This window comes from Geotrypetes seraphini, chromosome 4 (genome assembly GCF_902459505.1).
Source record: "Geotrypetes seraphini chromosome 4, aGeoSer1.1, whole genome shotgun sequence".
Taxonomy (NCBI): Eukaryota; Metazoa; Chordata; class Amphibia; order Gymnophiona; family Dermophiidae; genus Geotrypetes; species Geotrypetes seraphini.
In genome coordinates, this window is record NC_047087.1 from 1,917,138 (window position 1) to 1,944,049 (window position 26,912).

Here is a 26,912-nt window from a genome sequence, read left to right on the forward strand (position 1 = left end):
ACGAGAGTTCAAAGGCATCATAGGAAGCTTGTAGCATGAAGAGTCTCAACTGAGAAAGAGTCTTAAGGATATTTTTAAATTCTGATAGGCGATTGGTAGAGATGTCTGGATAAAATGAAGATAAAATCTTTAAAAAATGATTGAAGTAGGACGTAAATATGTAATTATAATTAAGAACTCTATTTGCCATCATAGAGTTCTGGTATAAACGACGTCCAAACTTATCCATGGTACGGCCTTCCCTACCAGGAGGAACCGAAGCATAGATTTTGGAGGGATGTGCTTTCTTCAATGATGATTCAACAACCAGGGATTGGTGAGAAAGTTGAGACTTTTCATATCCTTTACAGGGGACCGTTCTATAACGAGATTCTAATTTGGATGGGATAGCAGTGATAGAATAAGGGGTTTCCATATTGCGAGTGAAGGTCTGCTGCAGAACAGGAGTCATAGGTAATCTGAGTGACTCTTTTGGTGGATGGGGAAGCTCCATATCCGCTAAGTATTCAGGAGTATATTTTGAGTCTGAATGAAGGTCTATCTTGAGAGCTTGGCCCATGTCAAAGATAAATTTGGCAAAAGAAATTGATTTTGGATCAGATGTTTCCTCAGGAGAACCACTGCGAGATTTATGTTGAACTGAGTATGATGGAGAAGCCTCTCTAGAATATGGTGAAAGGTCTGATTCCAGACGCAGAGTGACCGAAGAAGCTGCACTGTGAGTTGGAGAAAGAGAATGCTTTCTTTTCAAACTCCTGGAAGGAGAAGTACCAGGTGTACGTGTTACAGAATGAGTCGAGGTATGTGGAGGACTTTCTCGACGGACTGGCTTCGACGGTGTTCTGGATCGAGAAGGGCTTCGAGTCGAGGCTCGATGATGTCGAGATCCATGCTTCGACTTCGAAGAACGAGGTAAAGAAGCCTCGGTATCCAATGTTGAAGACTCCCTCCGAAGCTTAGAAGTAACAGGTCTTGAATGCTTCGAACGATGCTTCGGAGGAGGTGAGCCCGGAGAAGACTCTGATGAAGAAATGTTCTTCGGTGTCCGGGATCGGCCTCGGGAGACTGGAAGCTCTGGTTGAGTGACAGGCTGATCAGTCCGAGGCAAGGTCGAGGACGGGACCAATTGAGCCACTAAGGAGGAAATCTGAGTGGTGAGTATAGATTTCAACATGTCCTCTAGCATCGGCACCGAGACAGAAGATTCTGACCTCGTAGGTGCAGCAGTACGCTCCGAAGAGGGCGACCTCGAAGGTGAGTATTCCCTTATCTTGGAGGTACGCTTCGAAGGTGGACGTGCCGAGGACTCTGGTGGCTTCTTGGATACGGCACCTGAAAGGGAACTCGGAGACTTACCCCCCGTAGAAGACTTCGTGGATGGCGTCGTCTTCGAGGCAACCGAAGCAGAATAGGTCGAGGCCTTCGAGACCGAAACTCCAGCCGGAGTCTGGGTCGAGGCCTTCCAGACCACAGGTGTCGAGGTCGTCGGAGTCGAAGCCTTCGAGACCGGAGCAGCCGCTACGGTCGAGGCCGGCTCCGAAGATTGCTCCATGCCGAAAAGTTGGAAAAATTGAGCACAACGTCGCCGAAAGGCCCGTGGAGTAAGGGTGAAGCAGCGATGACAATCTTCTGGGGAATGCGAAGAACCCAGACACTGTAAACAACGGCAGTGGGGATCGGTAACAGAAATCACCCGATTACACTGTCGACAACGTTTAAACCCGGTAAGAGGCCGGGACATGGAAAAAATAAAGTCCGTGTCGAACGAAGGAGCCTAGGCCTAGGCCCAAAGCTCGACGACCGAACAAAAAAAGAAAAACAATATATATATATATATTTTTTTTATATTTATTAAAAGAAAAAGAAAGGGAATAAAAAAAAACAAAACAAGCACAGCGACCGTACTTTAATAAAGAAACAGCCGCGGTGATGAGAAGGCAATGCTGCAGAGAAAGAAAACGTGTCTTCTTGTCTCCGCGGAAATAAACGAACTGAGGATCCTCTCAGGAAATGCGCCCCCTAGTTCGGGCGGGAAGGCACGCGCGCAGGCGCGGTGCAGTGCTCGAAAGTTCGAGATCTTCAAGCAAGTTTGCTTTCGAGGCTGTCCGCTGCGGGGCTCCGTCGGTGACGTCACCCATATGTGGGAATATGCTGCCTGCTTGTCCTGGGATAATATGCAGGTCAAGATTATAAAGTTTCAGCTTATGCAGATGATATTTTGCTTCATTTAAAGAATTCTGAATCAACCATCCCTCATTTACTGGAATTAATTGATCGTTTTGAAAATTTTCTGATATAAGATATATTGGAGTAAATCAGAGGTTCTTCCATTGAATGTACACGGTGTAAAAGCTTTATCTGATCCATTCCCATTCCTTTGGAAGGAAGAGGGTATAAAATATTTGGGTATAATGATTCATAAAACATTGGAAGATACAATGACAGTAAATGAAAAATCCTTATTATTGAAAGTCAAAGAAATGTGTGAGCATTGGAATCCATTACATCTTTCTTGTTGGGGGAGAGTCCAAACCATCAAAATGATGATTTTGCCTGTGGTTTGTTATCAAATAAGTATGTTATCAGTTTATTTTCAGAGTTCCTTTTATAAAAAAAACTTAATGGGATTCTTACAAAATTTCTTTGGCTGGGTAAAACTTCTAGAATAGCCTTAGTATCTTTGCAAAGCTCTCAATTGGCAGGAGGGGTAAATTTTCCAAATTTTTACAGGTATCATCAAGCCTTTATTTTGCATCAGGATATGTACTGGATCCTTCCTCAACTCATGGATAATCTGCCAGATTGGTTGATACTGGAAAGTCATCTCTTGGCCCTATTACGTCTTAACTATATTTTGAGTATCAAGCTTCCTCGAATATACAAAGGCAATATTATTCTTCATTCTACCTGGAATACATTAAAATTTATCAATACCTTAACTCCTGTTCCAATACAACAATCTACGTGTCAATCCCTATGGTTAAACTCCAAGATACAAATCGACGAGTCTAAAATCCTCTGGAAACACTGGTTGCAGGCAGACATATGAACTATAGATGGTGTGATTTCAAATGGGAAAATGGTAAATTTATTACAATTGCAACAATCATTTGGCATATCAAAGTCTCAAGGTTATAAATGGTTGCAGTTGAAACAAGCCATTCAGAAAGGGTTCCCTGATTGGCACACCTTAAAAAATCAGTATAGCTTGCCAGGCCTTTGTTTCCAGATAGATTTTCAAGGGCATCAGGCCGCAAAGTGGTACAAATTAATATCTGAATATTTGGGGGAAACCCCCCTGAAATAAGCTTAAAAGACATTTGGAGTATAGAAACAGAGCAGCATATTTCTGCTACACAATGGCCACAGATTTGGACTTGAAGAATGAGATGTACAGCGTCAGCATCTATGAGATAAACATGGTTCTTTTTGTTATATAGAGTTTTTTGGACCCCAGTTCATTTACAGAAGTTGGATAGTTCAAAGTCTAATAGATGCTGGCACTGTCATCTTGATGTAGGGACACTGGATCACTTGTTATTTTATTGTCTCTTGATACTCAATTTTTGGACATCAATATGGGGAAAAATTAATATGATACTCGGTGTCTCTGTACCATTGTCTTATAACATGGTTCTTTTTGGGACATTGTTGAAATCTAAGTGTCCAGTTAATAAACATAAATGTACACTTCTTCTGATTATGATAGGGGTAGCCATGCAAATGTAACCAGGAACTGGAAGAACTGGGATAGATTAAATTTTTCTTTTTGGTAGGAAACATTTTGTTTGTATTACAGGTATGAAAGAATGAATGCAGAACAATTGGGAAATAATAAAAGATTGAGGGCTCCTTTTATCAAGCCGCACTAGTGCTTTAACGCGCGTAATACCACGCGCTAAACCGCTGGCCGTGCTAGCTGCTACCGCCTCCCTTGAGCAGGCGGTAATTTTTAGGCCAGCGCGGGGTTTAACCTGTGATGAAACGTCGCGCACATTAATCCTACTAGCACAGCTTGATAAAAGGAGCCCTTAGAGAAATATGGGGTCCATTAGAAGCATTTGTTAAACAAAAGTCTGACTAATTGATTAAACCCCTAATTCCTAGATGATTTTTACACACATCCAGAGAGAGAGAGGGGGGAAAAAGGTACTTTGTTTTAATATTTATTCGATTATAAGTGCTGTTTTGTTTCATCTGAATGTATAGTGTTTGCACTTTGTATCAGTTCTGAAAATTAATAAAGATTTAATTTAAAAAAAAACCAAAAACTAGGTCTGAGAAAACATTTAGTTTTCTCTATTTTTGTTTTGCTGAGGTTTTGGCATTGAGGTCCGTTTGAACAGAGGCAGCTCATTAGCAGCAGTGCCTAGAAGCCATTCTGAATGCTGAGCCAGACTGGGTTTAAGAACTGACTTTTTCATGACTGCTAGTTTGTGAACTGTAAAAGGTAAAGCTTAAATTTGACTCTTTTGGCTTCATTATAACCAGGGAGAGTTAGTTAACAACTCTTTGTGCAAAAGCTGCCTGAATGCAAAGAACCTGCTCAGCCTGTATAAAGGGGCAGAACGCCTTGCTAAAATTCCAAGTTTTATTAAAAATGTATATAATTTCTTTACATTAAAAATATGATAAAAAAAAGGACATATAGACAATACTTATGTTAATACTAACTTACATGAGACATAAGGACCTGCCTGAAAGTATTGCTATACCAGGGATCTCAAAGTCCCTCCTTGAGGGCCGCAATCCAGTCGGGTTTTCAGGATTTCCCCAATGAATATGCATTGAAAGCAGTGCATGCACATAGATCTCATGCACATTCATTGGGGAAATCCTGAAAACCCGACTGGATTGCGGCCCTCAAAGAGGGACTTTGAGACCCCTGTTCTATACTGTACCTGCACACCGATCTTCAGCCCTTTGAAAAGGGCCACCGAAGGTTTTCTGCCAGTTTTCTCCAGCCGAATTTGCTAAAGTGCATTCAGGGATAATGAGTATATAGACTCAGGGCCAGAAAGAGCTACTATAAATACAAAACACGGAACTGGCCTGTGTTAATGTCTAGCCTATGGAGGGTGATCAAAGAGATATTTATAAAAATACTCAGAGATGTGAAACTCTGAAAGGAAAGCTGTGAAACCTCCCTTAAATAAAGAGTTTACCTTCCAGTCATTGTTATTTTGTAAAAAATCTTTGATTACAGACTCCAAAGGTATAAATAAATTGGTTTCAAAAAAAGTCCAAACAAATTGCTGCCTATAATATCATACAAACGTCACTGCACATTAACAGCTGGTGGAAAGTTCACTTAACTTATAAGCAGGGCTGAGGGGGTCTCAACGTGGCACCGTTTCGATCCCTGCTTCAGGGGACCCGATTATGTTGTCTTTAAACAGGTTCCTGGATGAAAATCATGCTGAAAAGGCTTGGCTTCGTGACTTGCAGCAAGTGATTCACAGATGAAACGTTGGTGGAAGTTACTTGGTGGTTTGAAGATTTAGAAGTAACTTCCACCAACGTTTCATCTGTGAATCACTTGCTGCAAGTCACGAAGCCAAGCCTTTTCAGCATGATTTTCATCCAGGAACCTGTTTAAAGACAACATAATCGGGTCCCCTGAAGCAGGGATCAAAACGGGGCCACGTTGGGACCCCCTCAGCCCTGCTTATAAGTTAAGTGAACTTTCCACCAGCTGTTAATGTGCAGTGACGTTTGCATGATATTATAGGCAGCAATTTGTTTGGACTTTTTTTGAAACCAATTTATTTATACCTTTGGAGTCTGTGATCAAAGAAATAACAATGATCCTCTTCGAATTAGTTAATCTTTATGATACCCAGGCTTTTTCCTGTACTACCTTAGACTTCCCACCATCTGCAGATGCTCTGGCTGAATTTTTTCACAACATAAGAACATAAGAAATGCCTCTGCTGGGTCAGACCCGAGGTCCATCATGCCCAGCAGTCCGCTCACGCGGTGGCCCAACAGGTCCAGGACCTGTGTAGTAATCTTCTATCTATACCCCTCTATCCCCATTTCCAGTAGGAATTTATCCAATCCTTTCTTGAACCCCAGTACCGTACTCTGCCCTTTTACGTCCTCTGGAAGCGTATTCCAGGTGTCCACCACATGTTGGGTAAAGAAGAACTTCCTAGCATTTGTTTTGAATCTGTCTCCTATCAGCTTTTCCGAATGCCCTCTTGTTCTTTTGTTATTAGAAAGTTTGAAGAATCTGTCCCTCTTTACTCTCTCTATGCCCTTCATGATCTTATAAGTCTCTATCATATCTCCTCTAAGTCTCCTCTTCTCCACGGTGTTAATAGGTTACAATTTATCATAGTTACAATACAAGTTTTTCAGGTACAAGTTGTTATCCTAACTCAATACATACTAGGAATCTAATACCGATATCCATAATATTCAGTTTACAGGTTAAATTAGTCATAGTTACAGTGCAAGATTTTTCAGTACAAGTTTTTATCCTGACGTGACACCTATCGATGCTCTTGTATCAATATACATTTCTTTGTCATCTCTTGTAGTGCTGCCCAATTCAGGGGGGAAAATTTCGATTCGATTCGATTCAGCCTATTGGGTGAGACTACAATCTACACATGAATCCTGCTTTACAATAGAAGTGCAAGTGGTTTTGCACCAGTTGAAAGGTGTGCATAGATTTTTTTTTTAAAGTGCTCATCTTGATTCCAGAGCTTGGATGCAGCAAATATGGTTGTGTGAGTGCTGAGTTGCTCCCTTTGGTGGCACCTGCAGATTATTTCTCAGCAGTTGAGCTACGATTTTTCCTCCCGGAAGGTAGATATTTATACAATATGGCAATATGGAAACAAACCCGGATGTCTTCAATGCTAATTTTTTGGTCTTTAACAATGGGATGAATGATTGATTCTTTCCAGGCTTTTGGCATAATACCTTGTTTCAAACTTTCACTAACCAGTGTAAGGATTGCTGGACCAAAAATCTTAAAGTAACGCTTAAGGAGGAAAGGAGGTATTGAATCAACCTGGGAGCCTTTTATATTTATAGATTTGATGAGAGTTTCGATCTCTGTAAGGTTTGAAATTTTGAAGTAAGAGCATTTTGAAGAGAGTGAGCAGGGCTCCGTTTGTTCTCAGTCGGATTTAAGTGATGAATTTATGGTAAAAGTTAATCTAATCTTATTAATTTTATCAATGAAATATGTTGCAAGTTCCTGAGCAGTAAGGTTGAGTTCACCCTCTTGATTTTTTCATTTACTGGAATGTGAAATTTTATTTAATATTCGATAAAGGGCTGAGGAGTTTGAGGCTTTTAGAATTTGACCCGAATAAAATTTTGTTTTTGCTTGATTTATTTTTAATTTGTAGAATTTTGAATGTTCTTTAAATAATTCAGAGTTGGCTAATGGTTTATCTTTTCTCCACTTACGTTCCAGAGATCTTAATTGCTTTTTAATGAGAGTAAGTTCTGCTGTATACCAGGGGTTGGTAGATTTCCGTGCAGGGATGATTTTAGTTTGTAGAGGTGCTACTGTGTCTAATAATAGTCGAGTATTTGCAGACCAATGTTTTAGAGAATCGTCCAATGAGGAGGGGTTAAAGTCGAAAAAGTCTGATGGAAGAGCAGCAGAAAGTGATTCAAGAGAGAGATTATTAAAATCTCGGAATTTAATTGTCTTTCTGAGAAATTGAGTTTTAATGGAGGTAGATATGTATGATATTGATATCAAATAGTGATCCGACCAGGGGACTGGCAGACAGAAATTTAGGGAATAGTTACCTATTAAAGAATTTGGAATGAGAGCCATATCAATTGTATGACCTATATGGTGGGTAGGTTCTGAAATTAAAAAATGCATATCTAATTGGTTGAGATGAGATAGGAAAGTTTTTGTGTAGGAATTATTAGGATTGTCAAAGTGGATGTTGAAGTCTCCCAACATTGGCATCGGGAAGGGGAAACAAACCAAGACTCAAACCACAACTTTTAACTACAGAAAAGGGAAATACGACAGCATGAGAGTCATGGTTAAAAAACGGCTCAAAAACAGGACAGCCAAAATCAAAACGGTCGATCAAGCATGGTCCCTACTAAAAAAATACCATCACCGAAGCGCAGAATCTCTACATTCCGCAGATATCCAAAGGAAGGAAAAATAAGAACAAAGGAGAACCAGCCTGGCTAGCTAAAGAGGTGAAGGATGCAGTAAGGGAAAAGAAGAACTCGTTTAAAAAATGGAAACGTGAACACACAACGGAGGCCTGGAACAGTCACAAGGTTGACCAGAAGAAGTGTCACAAGGTGGTAAGAGAAGCCAAAAAGGCCTATGAGGAAAAGATAGCGCAAGAAGCTAAAAACTTCAAGCCCTTTTTTAGATACATAAAAGGGAAGAAATCAGCAAAGGAGGCAGTAGGCCTTCTCGACGACCAAGGAAGAAAGGGGTGCATCAAGAAAGATAAACAGATTGCAGATAGGCTAAACTCATTCTTTGCATCTGTCTTTACCAAGGAGGACACTGCATCAATACCCGAAACAGAGAAAGTATTCAAGGGAGAAATAGAGGAAAGCCTCACCACTGTGAATGTGGATTTGGACATGATATACTATCAGATCGACAAACTAAAAAGTGACAAATCCCCTGGACCAGATGGAATTCATCCGAGAGTGTTAAAGGAGCTTAAGGTAGAAATCGGAGAACTATTACAATCCCTAACTAACTTATCAATCAGAACCGGGCGAATACCAGACGACTGGAAGATAGCGAATGTCATCCCAATCTTCAAAAAAAGGATCGAGAGGAGAACTGGGCAACTATAGACCTGTGAGTCTTACATCGGTTCCAGGGAAGATAGTTGAAGCACTAATAAAGGATAGCATAGTGCAACACCTGGAAAATCACGACCTGATGAGAGCTAGTCAACACGGCTTCAGGAAGGGGAAGTCATGTTTGACAAATTTACTTCAATTTTTTTGAGATGAACAAACAAATCGATAACGGTGAACCTGTGGATATAATATACTTGGACTTCCAGAAAGCATTCGACAAGGTTCCACATGCAAAGCTTCTGAAGAAACTACAAAGCCATGGAATAGAAGGGGATATAGTAAGATGGATAGGCGGATGGCTGGAAAACAGATTACAGAAGGTGGGCATAAATGGGAAGTTCTCGGATTGGGAAAAAGTGACAAGCAGTGTGCCCCAGGGTTTGGTTCTTGGGCCAATCTTGTTCAATATTTTAATAAACGACTTAGAAGAAGAAACAACAAGCAATTTAATCAAGTTTGTGGATGACACAAAACTGTGTAGGGCAGTTGGGTCACAAAAGGACAGAGAAGAACTCCAGAGAGATTTGAACCAGCTAGAGAAATGGGCGGAAAAGTGGCAGATGAAGTTTAATATAGAAAAATGCAAAGTGATGCACCTGGGTAAGAAAAACAAGAAACATGAATACAAAATGTTAGGTGCAGCATTGGGAAAGAGCGAGCAAGAAAGGGATCTGGGGGTACTGATAGACAAGACCCTGAAGCCGTCGGCTCAATGTGCAGCAGTGGCAAAGAAAGCAAACAGGATGTTGGGCATGATAAAGAAGGGAATCACGAGTAGATCGGCGGACATCATAATGCCGCTTTACAGAGCCATGGTCAGACCACACTTGGAGTACTGTATCCAACATTGGTCTCCCTACCTGAAGAAGGATATAACTCTGTTGGAGAAGGTGCAGAGGTGAGCCACGAAGCTAATAAAAGACATCAAGAATTTGAGCTACAATGAACGCCTCGGAAAACTGGGATTGTTCACCCTCGAGAAGAGAAGGCTGCGAGGGGATATGATAGAGACTTTCAAAATACTAAAAAGATTTGACAAATTAGAGCAAGAAACATCGTTATTCACATTGTCAAATGTGACTTGGACAAGGGGTCATGGACTGAAACTGAGGGGCAACAGGCCCAGGACAAATATCCGAAAGTTCTGTTTCACACAGCGAGTGGTGGACGCTTGGAATGCTCTCCCGGAGGAGGTTGTGTCGGAGACCACCATTCCAGGATTCAAGGGCAAGTTGGATGCACACCTTCTTGCAAAACACATTGAGGGATACGGGTAAACAGGGTCTTCAGCAGGGAACACCTGGATTGGCCTCCGTGTGTGCGGGTCACCAGACTAGATGGACCTAGGGTCTGATCCGGTGAAGACATTTCTTATGTTCTTATCCCACATCTTAAGAAAGGGAGTAAGACGAGTATGCAGCAAAGCAGTCAATTTAAACATACGAAAAATCCACTTTACGTAACAGGTGAGTTCGACCTGGGGGATAAGACTATTTCCAATGGGCAGCCAATAAAAGTCTAGCAGCAGTAAAGACAAAACAAGCAAGTTTATGTGCTTTAGCGGGTAACATAGCTAAGGGAAGATGTAAAAGAGCACTATGTCAGCATAGCTATTGCTAGCAAACAGCATTTTCAGTTGACATAACTAATGTCAGCAAAGGCCTATGGGAAATTATCTGACTCTGGATGCAGAATTCTGTGCTCCTGCACAGAATTCACATACATTAATCATTCAGCCAGACTGGATTGTTTATCAAGAAGATAGGCTGCTTGAATGGGACAAAGAAGCTAGAGACTAATCCCATCTACCATGCCTGCAAGTATCACACCCTCCTTATTAATTAAATTAACCATTGTTTCAAACAGTTTACAAATTCTAAACAGAAAGATACTGGGACATACAATAGTTTCTATACACAGAATAAGATTCCAAGCTATAAAAGCCTCCTTTCTGCAACACATCTGCAGCTCTCTCTTTCTCTATCTCTCTGTCTATCCTTCTCTTTATCTATGGAACACGAAGCATCACCCCATCCCCTTTTTTCTCTCTCTGCCTTTCCCTGGAACTTCACGCTTCCTTCTGGACTCTGTAAGGCAGGGAAACTGCTTTGATCTCTCATTAATTGTAATGCTTATAAATATTGCTTTTCTGTAAGACTATTTCTATAATATATTCTTTATGCAATCACCTTTGGCTGTGTTTCTTATTTGATTCTACTCCTGGTGAATCTTCAGTGAGGGAACTGAACCTGGGACCTGGCGTGTGTAAGGGCGCCTCTCAAGTGACCCCACCAACCATATATTGTGGGGGCCACTAACAATCCTTACACACTACCCATGTTTCGAAGAAGAGCAGTATGTAAAATGTCAGACAATAATTCAAAAATCATATCTCAGTAGGGAATAACCCGTGGGCAATCCCAAATGTGAAGAAAGGTACCCTGCTGACCACAATTTCTCCAGCGGAAGTTTGACACCTGGGGTACATTTTATGGAATATAATAATAACAGTTTATATAGCGCAGGACCGTGAAGTTCTATATGGTTTACAATGATTAAAAGATGCTACAGATTGAGTAGAATTAACAAAGTTAAAAGCTAGTGATTAACAGCTCTAGAGATCAGTTATTGTGGAATAAGATTGTACAGGTCAGTTGCCTAAATACTTCAGAAGCAGATATGTTTTTAGGTGTTTCCTAAATTCCCCATAAGTAGTAGGCATAAGCAATTGTTCCAGATCTTTACCCCATAATGCTGTCTGATGTGAGAAAAGATGTTGATGATGTCTTAAATTTACATCCTCTAACCGGTGGGGAAACAAAATTCAAGTGTGAGCTTCTCTTATGTCTGTTGGTTGAGAAAGAGAAAAGGTCAGTTATATATTTAGGGGCTAAACCGAATAGTACCTTAAAGCAAAAACATCCAAACTTAAACTTCACACGTGCCTTCATCGGCAGCCAATGCAGAAGTCGGTAGGAAGGTGTTAAATGATAGAACTTCTTCAACCCAAAAATTAGCTTGACCGCCGCATTTTGCACCAGTTGTAATCGCCACATATTCTTCTGGGAAATTGCCAAATAGGCGATATTACCATAATCAAGTTGACTCCGCCCCTCTCGCTGTTCTTCTCAAGGCCCCCCCGCCGCCGCAAAGCGGCGGCACGCTGTGGACTCCGCCCCTCTCGCTGGTACATGCTATTTAAAATCAAGCACTTTGCGGCGCACGCCGCAAAGGCGCGCACCTTCGCTTTTAATAAATTCAATTTTAATAAATTCAATTTTAATACTCTACCATATAGGTTCATTAATTCACTTCACTTTTTCAATACTCTTTCGATCTGGTTCTTCTTTGTAACCATACTCAGTCTGAATCCAACTTATACATTTCACCATTTAGTCCTTAACTAATCTCTATCTAACATGGACAATTCTGTTGCTCCTCTCTCAGTCATTTGGGGAAACAGACCTCTTAAAAAAAACAATCAACCTTTTAATTCACGCCTACCCGAACGCATAGAAATCCCCTTAGTTTCTCCTCAGAACACCACTACTGATCTTATCTCTCCTTCAAACATTTCCAATAGTTTGCATCTTAACATAGGATTAATCAATGTCCGATCAGTAAAAACTAAACATCATTTAATCAAAGATTTAATTCTGCAACATTCCTTTGACGTACTGTGTCTAATTGAAACTTGGTTAACAGAAGGAGAGGAGGCTTACCTTTCCTATAGCTGCCCTTTAGAATATGCATATTTTTTCCATCATCGTCGTTTTAAACGAGGTGGAGGACTAGCTATCATTTTCCGTAAAGCTTTACTACTAGACATTGACTACTCTCCAACTAATTCATCTATTGAATTTCTACAATTCTCATTCCAAACCAAGCCTAGGCTGGACGCTATACTCTTATATTTGCCCCCTCCTGTCAATAACGAAACTTTAAACCAACTACAATCACTTCTTCTTGACTTTGGCTCTTCTACTTTAAATCCCTTAATTCTAGGTGACTTTAATATTCATTTTGATGATCCCAATAACTCTCAATCCAAAACAATTCTATCTCACATTGATCAATTAGATATGTATCCACTAATATCAGAACCAACACATCATTTAGGACACACTATTGACATGGCATTTTCTTCAACTTCCCAATCAGATAATTACCATTTTAACTTTTGCCAATCAGTTCCTTGGTCAGATCATTTTTTAATATCAATATCACATACAGTAAAATACATAAAACCTCAAGCCTACAAAAAAACAATCAATTTTAGAGATTATAACAATCTCTCCTCCAATATTATTTCGGCAGCACTCCCGCCAGACTTCTTAGACTTTCCTTCCACCTCTATGGACGACTCTCTCCTTCACTGGACAGTGAATACCAGTCGACTTCTGGATATAATAGCCCCTCAACAAACCAAAATTATTTCTACTAGGAAATCTATTAATCCCTGGTACACATCAGAACTTACTCTTATCAAAAAACAGTTAAGATCTTTGGAGCGCAAATGGAGAAATGATAAATCCCTCTCCAACACTGAATCATACAAAGAACATTCCAAATTCTACAAATCTAAAATTAATTTCTCCAAAACAAAATATTATTCAGGTTTAATTCAGAAAGCCCCAAATTCTTCCACTCTTTATCGCATATTAAATTCAATCTCGCATTCCAACAAACGAAAAAACCAAGATAGTTTACTTACACTCACATCTCAAGATCTTGCATCATATTTCACTGACAAAATCAACAAGATTAGATCCACATTCACCGTTAACTCACCTACTAAACATGACCAAGCATCAATTGAGGCTAGCTCACTCTCTGCAAAATGTTCCTACTTCAAAATTCCAAATCTACTGGAAATAGAATCTGTCATAAAATCCATGAACATCAAAGGTTCCCAATTAGATTCAATTCCCCCTTTCTTACTCAAACGCTTCTTTACTATTTTTGGCCCAGCAATTCATACTCTAATAAGTGAAAGTTTAAAACAAAGTATCGTTCCCGTCGTCTGGAAACATTCACTCATTCACCCTATTATTAAAAATTCCAAAATCAATGCTGAAGATCCATCAAATTACAGACCTATCGCTAATCTCCCTTTTTTATCTAAAATAACTGAGAAAGTCGTGTTCAATCAGATTTCAGACTTCATTGAAAAAACTAACATTCTTCACCCCAACCAAACAGGTTTTAGGCAACATCATTCCACAGAACACTCGTTAATAGGTATGACTACCACTATCCATTATTACTTAGACCATCATCAATCAGTTCTCCTAATCTCATTAGATCTTTCGGCAGCTTTTGACACAATCGATCATAATTTATTATTAAACAGACTTCAATCAATCGGTATCTCAGACCAAGTCCTATCTTGGTTCCAATCCTACTTTTCTGATCGTTCCTCTTCTGTTTCTTTTAATAACACAACCTCTGATACTTTTAATACAATTTTCGGTGTTCCTCAAGGCTCCATATTATCTCCACTTCTATTTAATATATTTCTAGCTCCTTTGTTGACCTTATGCCAATCTATAGGCTTCAACGTATTTGCATATGCCGATGACATTCAACTCTTACATCCCATTGATACCAATAATCCTTCCGACTCATCATCAATTAATATAAAATTAGAGAAAATTCATAATTGGTTAAATGAAAATAAACTTGCATTAAATATTAAGAAATCCAACGTATTACTCTTCCCTTGGAAGGAGAACTTCAATTTACAGCTCCCTATTTCCATTAAGGGTCAACCATTACAAGAGGTATACAACATAAAAATACTAGGTGTTATATTTGATCAAAAACTTACTTTTCATGAACACATAAGTAGTGTTATCAAGTCTTCATTTTTCAGGCTCCGTCAAATCCGCTCTGTGTCACAATTTCTTAGTATTAAATCTCTTAACATTCTTATTCATTCTCTTGTCATTTCAAAAATTGACTATTGTAATGCGTTGCTTATAGGAACAGCACAAAAAGAAATTAAACGATTACAAATGATACAAAACACATCTATAAAACTTATTTGTAAAGCTAAAAAATTCGACCATGTAACTCCCCTTCTCAAAGAAGCTCATTGGCTACCAGTTGCCCATAGAATATTATACAAACGTGGTCTGCTTACTTTCAAATCTCTTTTTTTTAAAACTCCAGCTTTCATTCACAAATTATTAATACCTTACACTACCAACAGAACATTAAGATCTGCAGAACAACACTTATTATCTATCCCATCTTTAAAAATAATAAATACGCGCCGTCAGTTTATGTTCTCCGTTATTGCTCCCCAAACTTGGAATTCTTTCCCTAGTTACTTAAGAGAAGAAACTAATATAGAAAAATTCAAAAGTAAATTGAAAACCTTTCTTTTCAATGATGCATTTATAAATTAATTATAACTTGAGTTTCAAAAATCAGTAATCATTTTTTTCTCTTTTTTCCATCACCCTACCCTCCCTTATGTACTTTCCCTATATGTCTCTCCAGACTTTTAATACAATGTAAATTCTCCCCCCAATTCCTTATGTTTCCAATTTTGTCGCATTTGTCTTAAGTTGAGTTTGTTTTATTTATTGTAGTAATAATTTTAATAATGTAATTTTATCAAAATGTATATCGCTTTGAATCCAGATAAAGCGATTAATCAAATTTTTATTAAACTTGTAAACTTGTATGCCTGAACCCATGGTGATAGGAGAAAGTTATACCTCAGGTGAAACCCAGCAGGAGCCAATAGAGATTTCTTAAAGAAATGTGAGTGCAGAGAGAAAGCAATGTTACTTACCGTAACAGTTGTTATCCAGGGACAGCAGGCAGCTATTCTCACTAGTGGGTGATGTCATCCGACAGAGCCCCGATACGGACATCTTGCAAGCATGTCTTGCTTGCAGAAACTCAGAAGTTTCGAGATGCCCGCACCGCACATGCGCCAGTGCCTTCCTGCCCGATGGTCCGGGCGTGTCTCCTCAGTTCAGGTAGCTAGCAGAGAAGCCAACCCAGGGGAGGTGGGTGGGACGTGAGAATAGCTGCCTGCTGTCCCTGGATAACAACTGTTGCGGTAAGTAACATTGCTTTATCCCAGGACAAGCAGGCAGGTATTCTCACTAGTGGGTGACCTCCAAGCTAACCTCAATGGGATGGAGGGAGAGTTGGCAACTTAGGAGAACAAATTTTGTAACACAGTTTGGCCAAACTGCCCATCCTGTCTGGAGAAAGTATCCAGACAATAATGAGAGGTGAACGTATGAACCGAGGACCAAGTGGCAGCCCTACAAATCTCCTCAATCGGTGTCGATCTAAGGAAGGCTACAGAGGCTGCCATTGCTCTGACCCTATGTGCTGTGACCTTACAGGGAAGGGGTAATCCAGCCTGGGCATAGCAGAAAGAGATACAAGCCGCCATCCAGTTGGAGATGGTGCGCTTCGATACAGGTCGTCCCAACTTGTTTGGATCAAAGGAGATGAAAAGTTGAGGAGCAGTTCTGTGTGGTTTGGTGCGATCCAAGTAGAAAGCCAAAGCACGTTTACAGTCCAGAGTGTGAAGAGCTGATTCTCCAGGATGAGAATGAGGCTTTGGAAAGAACACTGGAAGCACAATGGATTGGTTGAGGTGAAATTCAGAGACCACTTTAGGCAGGAATTTCGGGTGAGTGCGGAGGACCACCTTGTCATGATGGAATACTGTGAAAGGTGGGTCCGCCACCAAGGCCTGAAGCTCACTGACCCTGCGAGCAGATGTGAGGGCCACCAGAAAAACCACTTTCCAAGTGAGAAACTTTAGTGGAGCCTTGCTCAGAGGCTCAAAAGGAGGTTTCATAAGCTGAGAAAGGACAACATTTAGATCCCAAACCACTGGAGGCGGTTTGAGAGGAGGATTGACATGAAAAAGTTCTTTCATAAATCTGGAAACCACAGGATGAGAAGAGAGAGGTTTCCCTTGTAGAGGCTGATGGAAAGCCGCAATAGCACCAGTGCTCCCTCTAAGCGGGCGGGTGTTGTGAGCAAACTTTTTTCGCTGTGAGCTAAAAATATCGGGCGCCAGCAAGTTATGAGCCAACTCGCCCGATTCTCCTCTCGCCGCCCTGCCATCTGCCGTACGCCGTGCGCTGTGACGAGAAACTTGTGCGCTGCGATGTAATATTTTGTGCGCCAGCGCACGCCAGCGCAGCTTAGCGGGAACACTGAATAGCACTCAGGTGGACTCGTATAGATGTCGACTTGAGACCAGACTGAGACAGATGTAAAAGATAGTCCAAAACAGAGGATAGGGAGGCTCGCTGAGGCTCCTTAGAATTGGAAATACACCATGAAGAAAATCTAGTCCATTTTTGGGAGTAGCATTGACGAGTAGCAGGCTTCCTGGAAGCCTCCAAGACATCCCTCACCGCCTGGGAAAACTGGTGCGGAGTTACGTTGAGAGGAACCAAGCTGTCAGGTGGAGAGACTGCAGGTTGGGATGAAGCAGAGACCCCTGATGCTGAGTAAGCAGTGAAGGAAACACTGGAAGTAGGTACGGTTCCCTGCTGCTGAGTTGAAGTAGAAGGGAGAACCAAGGTTGCCTGGGCCACCGAGGAGCTATCAGAATCAGGGTGGCATGTTCGGACTTCAGTTTGACTAGAGTCTTTTGAATGAGAGGGAATGGCGGAAACGCATACAGAAAGCGATTCCCCCAATCCAGCAGAAAAGCATCTGCCTCGAGGCGATGAGGAGCGTAGATCCTGGAGCAAAACTGAGGCAGCTTGAAATTGTGGGGAGCCGCAAAGAGGTCTATCTGAGGCGTTCCCCACTGAGCAAAGATCTGATGAAGGGGCTTGGAGTGGAGTGTCCATTCGTGAGGCTGGAGAAGACGACTCAGTTTGTCCGCCAAGACATTGTCCCTCCCCTGAATGTAGACAGCTTTGAGGAAGGTGTTGTGGCGAACCGCCCAATCCCAGACTCTGAGAGCTTCCTGGCAGAGGGAGGCCGAGCCCGTGCCCCCTTGCTTGTTGACATAATACATGGCGACCTGATTGTCGGTGCGAATGAGGACCACCATGTCGTGAAGCAGATGTTGAAAAGCTTGAAGAGCATTGAAGATGGCTCTGAGCTCCAGAAGATTGATTTGATGGAGTCGGTCCGCACAGGTCCAGAATCCCTGAGTGCGAAGCCCATCCATATGCGCTCCCCAGGCATAGGTCGAGGAATCGGTTGTGAGAACCTTCTGGTGGGGAGGAGAATGAAACAGCAAACCTCTGGATAGATTCGAAGAGGTCATCCACCAGAGCAGAGACTGCCGAAGAGCAGGAGTGACTGTGATGTGTCGAGTCAACGGATCCGACACCTGAGTCCACTGAGATACCAGGGTCCACTGAGGAATTCTGAGGTGGAGTCTGGCAAACGGCGTCACATGAACTGTAGAGGCCATGTGGCCCAGGTGGACCATCATGTGTCTCGCTGAGATGATCTGGCGAAAAGACACAGACTGGCAGAGATGAAGAAAAGCATACATGCGCTGAGAAGGAAGGAATGCTCTGAGACGTACGGTATCCAGGACAGCCCCGATGAAGGGAAGAGACTGGGTCGGCTGTAGATGAGACTTGGGAAAGTTGATCTCGAATCCCAAACTCTGCAGGAACCGAATCGTTGACAGGGTCGCTGAGAGGACCCCCGAGGCCGAGGGAGCCTTGATCAGCCAGTCGTCGAGGTAGGGGAATACCTGAAGACCTTGGTTCCGGAGGGCCGCGGCCACCACCACCAGACATTTGGTGAAGACTCTGGGGGACGAAGACAGGCCGAATGGAAGCACTCGATACTGCAGATGGAGATGTCCCACCCGAAATCTGAGGAACTTGCGAGAGGCCGGATGAATGGGAATATGAGTGTAGGCCTCCTTGAGATCCAGAGAGCATAACCAGTCGTTCTGCTCGAGGAGGGGGTAGAGAGAAGCAAGTGTCAGCATGCGAAACCTCTCTTTGATTAGGAATTTGTTGAGGACCCTGAGGTCCAAAATGGGTCGCAGGTCGCCCGTCTTCTTCGGAACAAGGAAGTACCGGGAGTAAAACCCCTGGTTTAGTTGGTCCGTCGGAACCGGCTCCACGGCACGAAGCCAGAGCAAAGCCTGAGCTTCCTGAAGAAGGGCGGTCTGAGTCAAGTTGGAAGGATACTCTCTTGGAGGGTGGTCCGGAGGGACCCGATGGAAATGAAGAGAGTATCCTTCCTTGATAGTAAGGACCCAGAGGTCGGTTGTTATGGCCTCCCAGCGATGATAAAAATGATGGAGGCGCCCTCCGATGGGAAAAACAGGGGGAGGCAGAACGAGGTTGGTTATGCCCTCGACGAGACAGTCAAAAAGGCTGAGTGGTCTTAGGGACAGCAGGCGACTGAGACTTAGGCTGACCCTTCTGGGGAGGCTGACGCTTCGCCGGTTGCCTCGCAGGTGGAGTTTGCCTCGGCTGATAACGCCTCTGATAAATCAACGGCGGACGAGAAGGTCGAGACTGCTGAGGCTTAGGCTTCGGCCGAAGGATAGATTGGAAGGACTTTTCGTGGTCAGACAACTTCTTTGTGACAGTCTCGATGGATTCGTCAAAAAGATCCGCCCCAGCACACGGGACGTTCGCCAGGCGGTCCTGAAGATTCGGGTCCATATCAATGGTCCGCAACCAGGCCAACCGGCGCATCGCCACCGAGCAGGCCACCGCTCGGGCTGAGAGCTCGAACGCATCATAGGCAGATTGCATCAACTGAAGCCGAAGTTGGGACAGCGAAACAACCACTTCCTCAAACTCAAACCTAGCCTGGGACTCGATGTATGGTGTGAACTTCCGAAGCACAGGTAGAAAAAATTCCAAGTAGGCTGCAAAGTGGAAATTGTAATTCAGGACTCGAGACGCCATCATCGAATTCTGATAGATGCGTCGACCAAACTTATCCATGGTTCTGCCCTCGCGGCCCGGAGGCACTGAAGCATAGACCTGGCCAGGATGAGACCGCTGGAGCGAGGATTCGACCAGGAGGGACTGGTGAGAAAGCTGAGGACCCTCGAAGCCTTTATGATGCACCGTGCGGTACCGCACATCCAATTTGCCAGGGACCGCAGGGATAGAGTAAGGAGACTTGAAGCATCGCATGAAGGTCTGGTCGAGGAGCTTGTGCAGGGGAAGCCGCAAGGACTCTGCCGGAGGACGAGGCAAGTGCATGGTATCGAGGTACTCCTTGGAATATCGAGACCCAGCATCGAGAGTAATGTCCATGTCATCTGCCATCTGCCTGAGGAACGATCTTTATTGTTGAAGAAGGCGGTTTTTCTAAGTCATTTTCTGCAGGTCTCGGGATGGTGCTCTGGCCTAAACACTGAAGACACCAGCGATGTGGGTCAGTCAAAGAGATGGGCTGAGCAAAGAGACCGCACTTCTTAAATCCCATTAGCAGGCGTGACATCGACAGGAACACTGCCTCAGCCAAATTGAAAACAGTGGCCAAGGTGGAAAAAAGGCCCCGCTGGGCCAAAACCAGCGAGGGAGAAAGAGATTTTTTTTTTTTAACCGAAGGTAAATAAACGAAAAGAACAAACAAGAAAATGACTAAAACAGTCACTAATGCGAGAGTAGGAAGGCAAAAAAGTTTTCAACCGTTGAAACCCATCTTCTTAGCTCCACGGAAATTAAGAAACCGAGGGACCATGCGCCTACATCGGGTGGGAAGGCACTCACGCATGCATGGTGCAGGCTAATCGCAAACTTTCTAAACTCTTAAAATTGTGATTCACTTTTCAAGTGTCTGTACCGGGGCTCTGTCAGTGATGTCACCCATGTGTGAGAATATGCTGCCTGCTTTGTCCTGGGATAAGGGTGCTATATCCTCCTTGTATCGGTGTTTGATTGCTGGGCATGTGTCTCCTCTCTCCTATGTGACTACCTGGGATCGCGATTTGGGGCGGAAGCTTTCTCCTTCTGAGTGGGAGGGGATTTGGTCTCAGGTGGGATCTATGGGTATTGCTACTCCCCTTGTTGAAAATGGGTATAAGGTGTTATTGCGTTGGTATTATACCCCATTGCTGTTTGCGAAAATGGGAAGGGGGGAGGGGGAGTGTTGGAGGGGTTGTGATATGATTGGTCCCTTTTTGTGTATGTGGTAGGACTGCCCCCGGGTTCAAGAGTTTTGGTCTGCCTGTATTAGCTTGTTGCATACTATCTTGGGAAGTCAAGCCACAGGTGGGGTGGGAGATGGTACTTCTTTGCTTAAGAACATAAGAAGCGCCATCTCCGGATCAGACCTTCGGTCCATCAAGTCCGGTGATCTGCACACGCGGAGGCCCTGCCAGGTATACACCTGGCTTACCCTATAGCCAACCATATCTCTATATGCCTCTCTCAAGGAGATATGCATCTAGTTTGCCCTTGAAGCCTAGGACTGTCGATTCTGCAATAATCTCCCCTGGGAGAGTATTCCAGATGTCAACCACTCTCTGTGTGAAGCAGAACTTCCTGATATTAGTCCTGAACTTGCCCCCCCCTTAGCTTCATTTCATGTCCTCTTGTCCGTGTCAAATTGGACAATGTAAATAATCTTCTCTGCTCTATTTTGTCGATTCCTTTCAGTATTTTGAAGGTCTCGATCATATCCCCACGCAGTCTCCTTTTCTCAAGGGAGAACAATCCCAGTGTTTTAAGTCGATCCTCATATTCCAGTTTCTCCATACCCTTCACTAGTTTAGTTGCTCGTCTCTGCACCCTCTCCAGCAGTTTTATATCCTTCTTTAGGTAGGGAGACCAATGTTGGACGCAGTATTCCAAGTGGGGTCTGACCATTGCCCTATAAAGCGGCATTATAACTTTCTCCGATCTACTCGAGATTCCTTTCTTTATCATGCCCAACATTCTATTTGCCTTATTTGCTGCTGCCGCGCATTGTGCCGACGGCTTCAGGGTCCTATCTATCAGTACACCCAGATCCCTTTCTTGTTCACTTTTTCCCAGAGTTGCACCTGACATTCTGTACTCGTATTCCTTATTTTTACTGCCTAAATGCATTACCTTGCATTTCTCCACATTGAACTTCATCTGCCATTTCTCCGCCCAGTTTTCTAACCGACACAAATCGCTCTGGAGTTCCTCACTGTCCTCCTGCGATCTGATTGCCCGGCAGAGTTTTGTGTCGTCTGCAAACTTGATGATCTCACTGGATGTTCCGTTTTCCAGGTCATTGATATAAATATTAAAAAGGATCGGCCCAAGTACCGAGCCCTGGGTTACACCACTAGTCACTTTCTCCCAGTCGGAGAACTTCCCATTTATGCCCACTCTCTGCTTCCTATTTTCCAGCCATTTGCCTATCCATCTTTGTATGTCTCCCTCTATGCCATGGCTTTGTAGTTTCCTGAGAAGTCTTCTTTGACCCTTCTATGCCTGAGGGGGAAGTAAGTTTTTGCAAATTATTTTTCACAGCTGCCAGACTGGTGCTAGCTGGAAGCGGCCTGATGAGCCTAACTGGAGGCTGGTTGTTGACAAATTGCATCATTGGCATGTTCTGTACAAACTCACTGCCCTTAAGCGTAGTATTTGGCGCTGGCCTAGGTTTTGAGAGAGGTGGGAGCTCTCTTCCAGTTTTACTGCCATTGTTAGTTGGGGTTTTGTTTGCTGGGAGCCTGTCTGGGAAGGGGAGTGGGGTAGGGTGGCGGGAGGGTTTGGTTGTTGGTTAGAAGCTTTGTTGGTAGGGATGGGTGCTGCGCTTGTGGTGGGATGTTTGTGGGATTTGGGGAGCTGGGTTTCTTTGTGCTTGTATGGCTGCACATTTATTGTATTTCTCCACCTTTTTGCATTATACATTTTTGCTGTGTTCTTTTCTGCACAATAAAATATTTTTTTCCAGTTAAAAAAAAAATCTGGAGCGGATTCCTTCTGCAGCAGCACGCGGCTATAGGGAAATAACTCATTTATCTAGAATGTCTCACCTATTGCATTGGAAAGTTTCATTATCTGCATCATCATAGAAGAAAGTATCTCATTCATAATGGACTACAGAAAATGATCTAACAACATCACTGAAAATTTAATAGATTTCACATACTGAAGAATATCCATCTTAGTAACAAATTTAAAATCAATCCACTTAACTATCTTTGAATCTTCCAATCGTGAATCTCCCACAACGCAACTTCATCATGATGCGATGCCTTTTCAGATAGAAAAGACCCTTCAACCTCCATTTGAAAAAAAAAAATTGCAAATCCTTCACTAGTTAATGAAGTTAGAAGAGCTTCAAAACTTACCATGCCTTTAACTGTGGTTGCTAAACCAGCTCCAGCCGGTTTAGCAGGGCAGTAATTTACTGGCCAATTATCAGATCATCTCACCGTGGTCTTTTCCGGCTTCCTAGCAATATCCGACTCTGCCATGCAAATGTAATACAACGAGGTAATTAATATTAAAATGGTAGTAAAATGTGCTCATTAATAATAAAAACACTCTGTGTGATTCTCTATATCGCTGGATAATTCCTTAACCTTGTTGTACCACATCTGTGGGCAAAATTTTCCAGCAGGGTCTAAGCTGGCTCAGGCACTAAGGTTTACAGCTCAGACCCCCTCCCCACACACACAAATAAAAATGAAAAAGACCCCCGAATTGAAGATTGACAGGAGGGATGCCTACTCCCGCTGGCCAGCATGTCCACCTATTCAAAATGTCAGGCCTTCCCCTTTCTGGTGCATCCTGGGATGCACCAAGGAGGGGCCTAAGTCTCTGACTGACCCAGGTGCCTAAGGACCCTCCTGCTGGGGGTGTCGGGAGTTTGTTGGGGGGTGGGCAATGGCAGCAGCTGGAAGGAGTAGGCATCCCTCCTGCCGGGGGTGTTGGAAAGTTGTCAGGGGGTTCCCGGTGGCAGCGGCAGGGAATGGCCATCCCTCCTGCCAGGCGGTCACAAATGGGGGGGGGGGTTGGCAGGAGGGGGGAACATTTCCCTCTGCTGCTCTCCCTACCGGTCAATCAGCTGAGCTGACAGGATTTGGTTGGTCTGTGGCTCAGTTGACTAGGGCAGGGAGAGCAGCTTTGACAGAAGGGAAGAGCTATGCTTAGTGATTGCTCTTCTGAGCAAGTGCCAGGCACAATTCCTCCCGCTTTTTACCGGTTCTTCACACAAATAGCATGCATGCAATTTGCATGCTATTATGCTGACAATCACCCATAAAATAAAAATCGCTCTCACTATGGCCACTCCATCAATTTGCCAGATTTACTGGCGAGTTTTGAGAATCTTCCTCTTACAGGGGTAGAGCTACCAGACGTCCGGATTTCCCCAGACATGTCCTCCTATTGAGGTCTGGACAGCTTTTCAAAACCCGGCACTTTGTCTGAGTTTTGAAAAGCTTCCCCTGAAACTGTGTCAGGCAAGAGCAAGCAGCGGGGGTGGGGCTAGGATGGGATTAGAGGCAGGACTGGGGTGTGGCAGGGATGGGCGGGCCTGTGGGCAGGTCTAGGGGTCCGGATTTTACGAATGTAAAATCCGGCAACCCTATATAGAGTGAGCCTTTATCTTTAATATCAGTAAATTGCTTAACTATCTTATACAATTGGTGAGAAATATTGTCTGCCTCTAATTCTCTTTTATTCACCTGGTCCCTCTTTTAATAATTTCTTGATAATTTTAAGCACTATGCAACCTACACTATCTCATAGACTCATCCAGTCTGTCTTTGCTCCATTTCCTAACTGCTACAACTGGTGACAGGCTGCTAGAACCAAACCAGAATGAAACCAACTGTTATAGACTCTAGTGTCAGTGAAAGCCTGACGTTTCTAACTAATCATTTATCAACTTGCCTAGGCAGGAAAACAAAGCACCCGCCTCTATCTGAAGATCTGACTCCATACAACCAGGTAACAATGAGGCCACTGTTGTTTCCTTTCAACCTAACTCATAATTCTTTCTTTTGTAATATCCTCTCATACTTCCCCTTCTCTGGAAAAGATTTGTTTGCATGTTTATATTTTTTTAATATTTATATGTCTGTATCATAGCACCTCTATCCTTCCTTTCCACTAGGGTATACATATTCAGGTCCTCAAGCTCTTTTCATACATTTTTTGGCACAGACTCCATACCAGTTTTGTAACTTGTCTCTGACCTGCTTCAAGTCTTTTTATGTCCTGGGATACTGAACATAATACTCCAATTTATGCCTCGCCAACAGGTGCAGGTTCAGTTCATACAGGGGCATTAACACTTCCTTTCTGTGGCCACCTCCTGGTCACAATTGTTTTCTACGTTGAGATAAAGGACAATTAGCCTTGCCTTGTGCTTTTTCACCTTGCTATATTACATTACCTTACATTACATTACTGACTTCTATTCCGCCTGTACCTTGCAGTTCTAAGCGGATTACATCAGAAGATAACTGGACATTTCCAGGAAAAAGTTACAATTAAGGAGCTGGTTACATTGTACAATTAAGGAGCTGGTTCATAATAAAGTTTTGAGAAGAGGGTACCAGATAGGTAGAGAAAATAGGAAAAGTGTCGGATGATGCTGGAAGAATACGAGGATGTTAAAGAGTAGAAACTGTCTCATTGTTGAGTCTTTGGGGGATAATACAGGTAGAGGGTGGGAGGGGGGAGATTGCAAGAGGGGAGGAGAAGGGGGTTAAGCTAGCTGGATAAATTTTTTGAATAGCAGGGTTTTGATTTCTTTTCGGAACGTTTTGTACTCAGTTGTTGCTATGAGCAGGTTGGAGATGTAGGGGTCCAATTTTGCTACCTGTGTTGCTAGTAGGTGGTCGTACATCTTTTTGCGCTGAGTTCCCTTGAAAGGGGGGAAGGTGAATGGAGATTGGGTTCTCCTTTGCCTGGATGAGAGGTTCTGATTTAGGCGGTTATTTAGGTGGATGGGTGCAGTTCCGTTTACTGCTTTGTATAGTTTGAATTGAATGCGGGCTTGTATAGGTAGCCAGTGTGAATCTAGGAAGGCATTGGTGATGTGATCAAATTTTCCAAGTGAGTAGATCAGTCTGAAGGTTGTAATTTAAATATTTTCTTTTATGTATGTACATCGCTTTGAAGCAAGATTAAGCGATTAATCAAAAATTTTAATAAACTTGTGTTCTGTACAGTCTGTAGTTGTTTTATTAAATATGTGGGGCATGGTAGGTAGAGGATATTGCAGTAGTCCACTAGACTCAGGACTAGGGCTTGGACTATGAGTCTGTATTTATCTTTGTCGAAAAACTTTCTTATTTTTCATAGGTTGCGCATGGTAAAGAATGCTTTTTGTGTTGTTTTATTGATTTGGACCTGCAAGGTGCCGCATCTGTCTAGTGTAACTCCGAGGAGTTTAAGAATGGGCTGTATGGGGTATTTGGTGGCTTTTATTTCTAACTCAGTTATAGATGGGGTTTTGTCCTTTTCAAGCAATAGAAATTTTGTTTTGTCCGGGTTGAGCTTCAGTTTGTGGTCTAGCATCCAATTTTCCACCGCTTCTAGTGTTTTTCAGGTTGTCTATTGGAGTGGAGTCTTGTGAGTCGAAGGGGAGGAGTATGGTTATGTCATCTGCGTAGCTGAATGAAGTTACTTCTAGGTTGTCTAGAACAGTACCAAGGGAGGAGATGAATAGGTTGAAGAGCATGGGCGACAGAGGTGACCCTTGAGGTACTCCACAGGGGTTAGACCAGGAATCTGATATAAGATCTTTTGTTTTTACTCTGTATGTTCTTGTTTTGAGGAATCCTTGGAACCAATTGTATACCCCTCCTGAGATCCCTATGGCTTCTAGGATCTGAAGAAGTATGGTGTGATCTACCAGGTCAAATGCGGCAGAGAGGTCGAGTTGGATAATCAGCATCCTTCTTCCTTTGCTAAAATGCTGTCGGGCTATATCTAGTAGAGAAACTAGTAGTGTCTCTGTACAGTGGTTGGATCTAAACCCTGATTGTTTGGGGTGAAGTATGTTGTGGTCTTCAAGGTAATTTGTGAGGTATTGTGCTACCAAACCTTCTATTAGTTTAGCATATAATGGAATTGAGGCGATGGGTCTGTAGTTGGAAGGGTCTGGCATGGCCTTCTTCAGTTGGTGCATATGCCCCCTCCTTCCAACTA

The 26,912-nt window shown here is 42.9% G+C and overlaps 1 protein-coding gene across 2 annotated transcripts in view; it reads right to left on the minus strand.

Moving 5' to 3' along the window:
* Positions 1-26,912, minus strand: part of ZNF821 (zinc finger protein 821) — a 232,290-nt gene that overhangs the window by 177,313 nt on the left and 28,065 nt on the right. For both annotated transcript variants that reach the window (XM_033943375.1, XM_033943374.1), the window contains exons 2-3: positions 24,950-25,085; positions 23,096-23,214 (exon numbers count right to left, since the gene is read on the minus strand). The gene's annotated coding sequence lies outside the window, so the exon portion shown is untranslated. The remainder of the gene's footprint in view (positions 1-23,095; positions 23,215-24,949; positions 25,086-26,912) is intronic.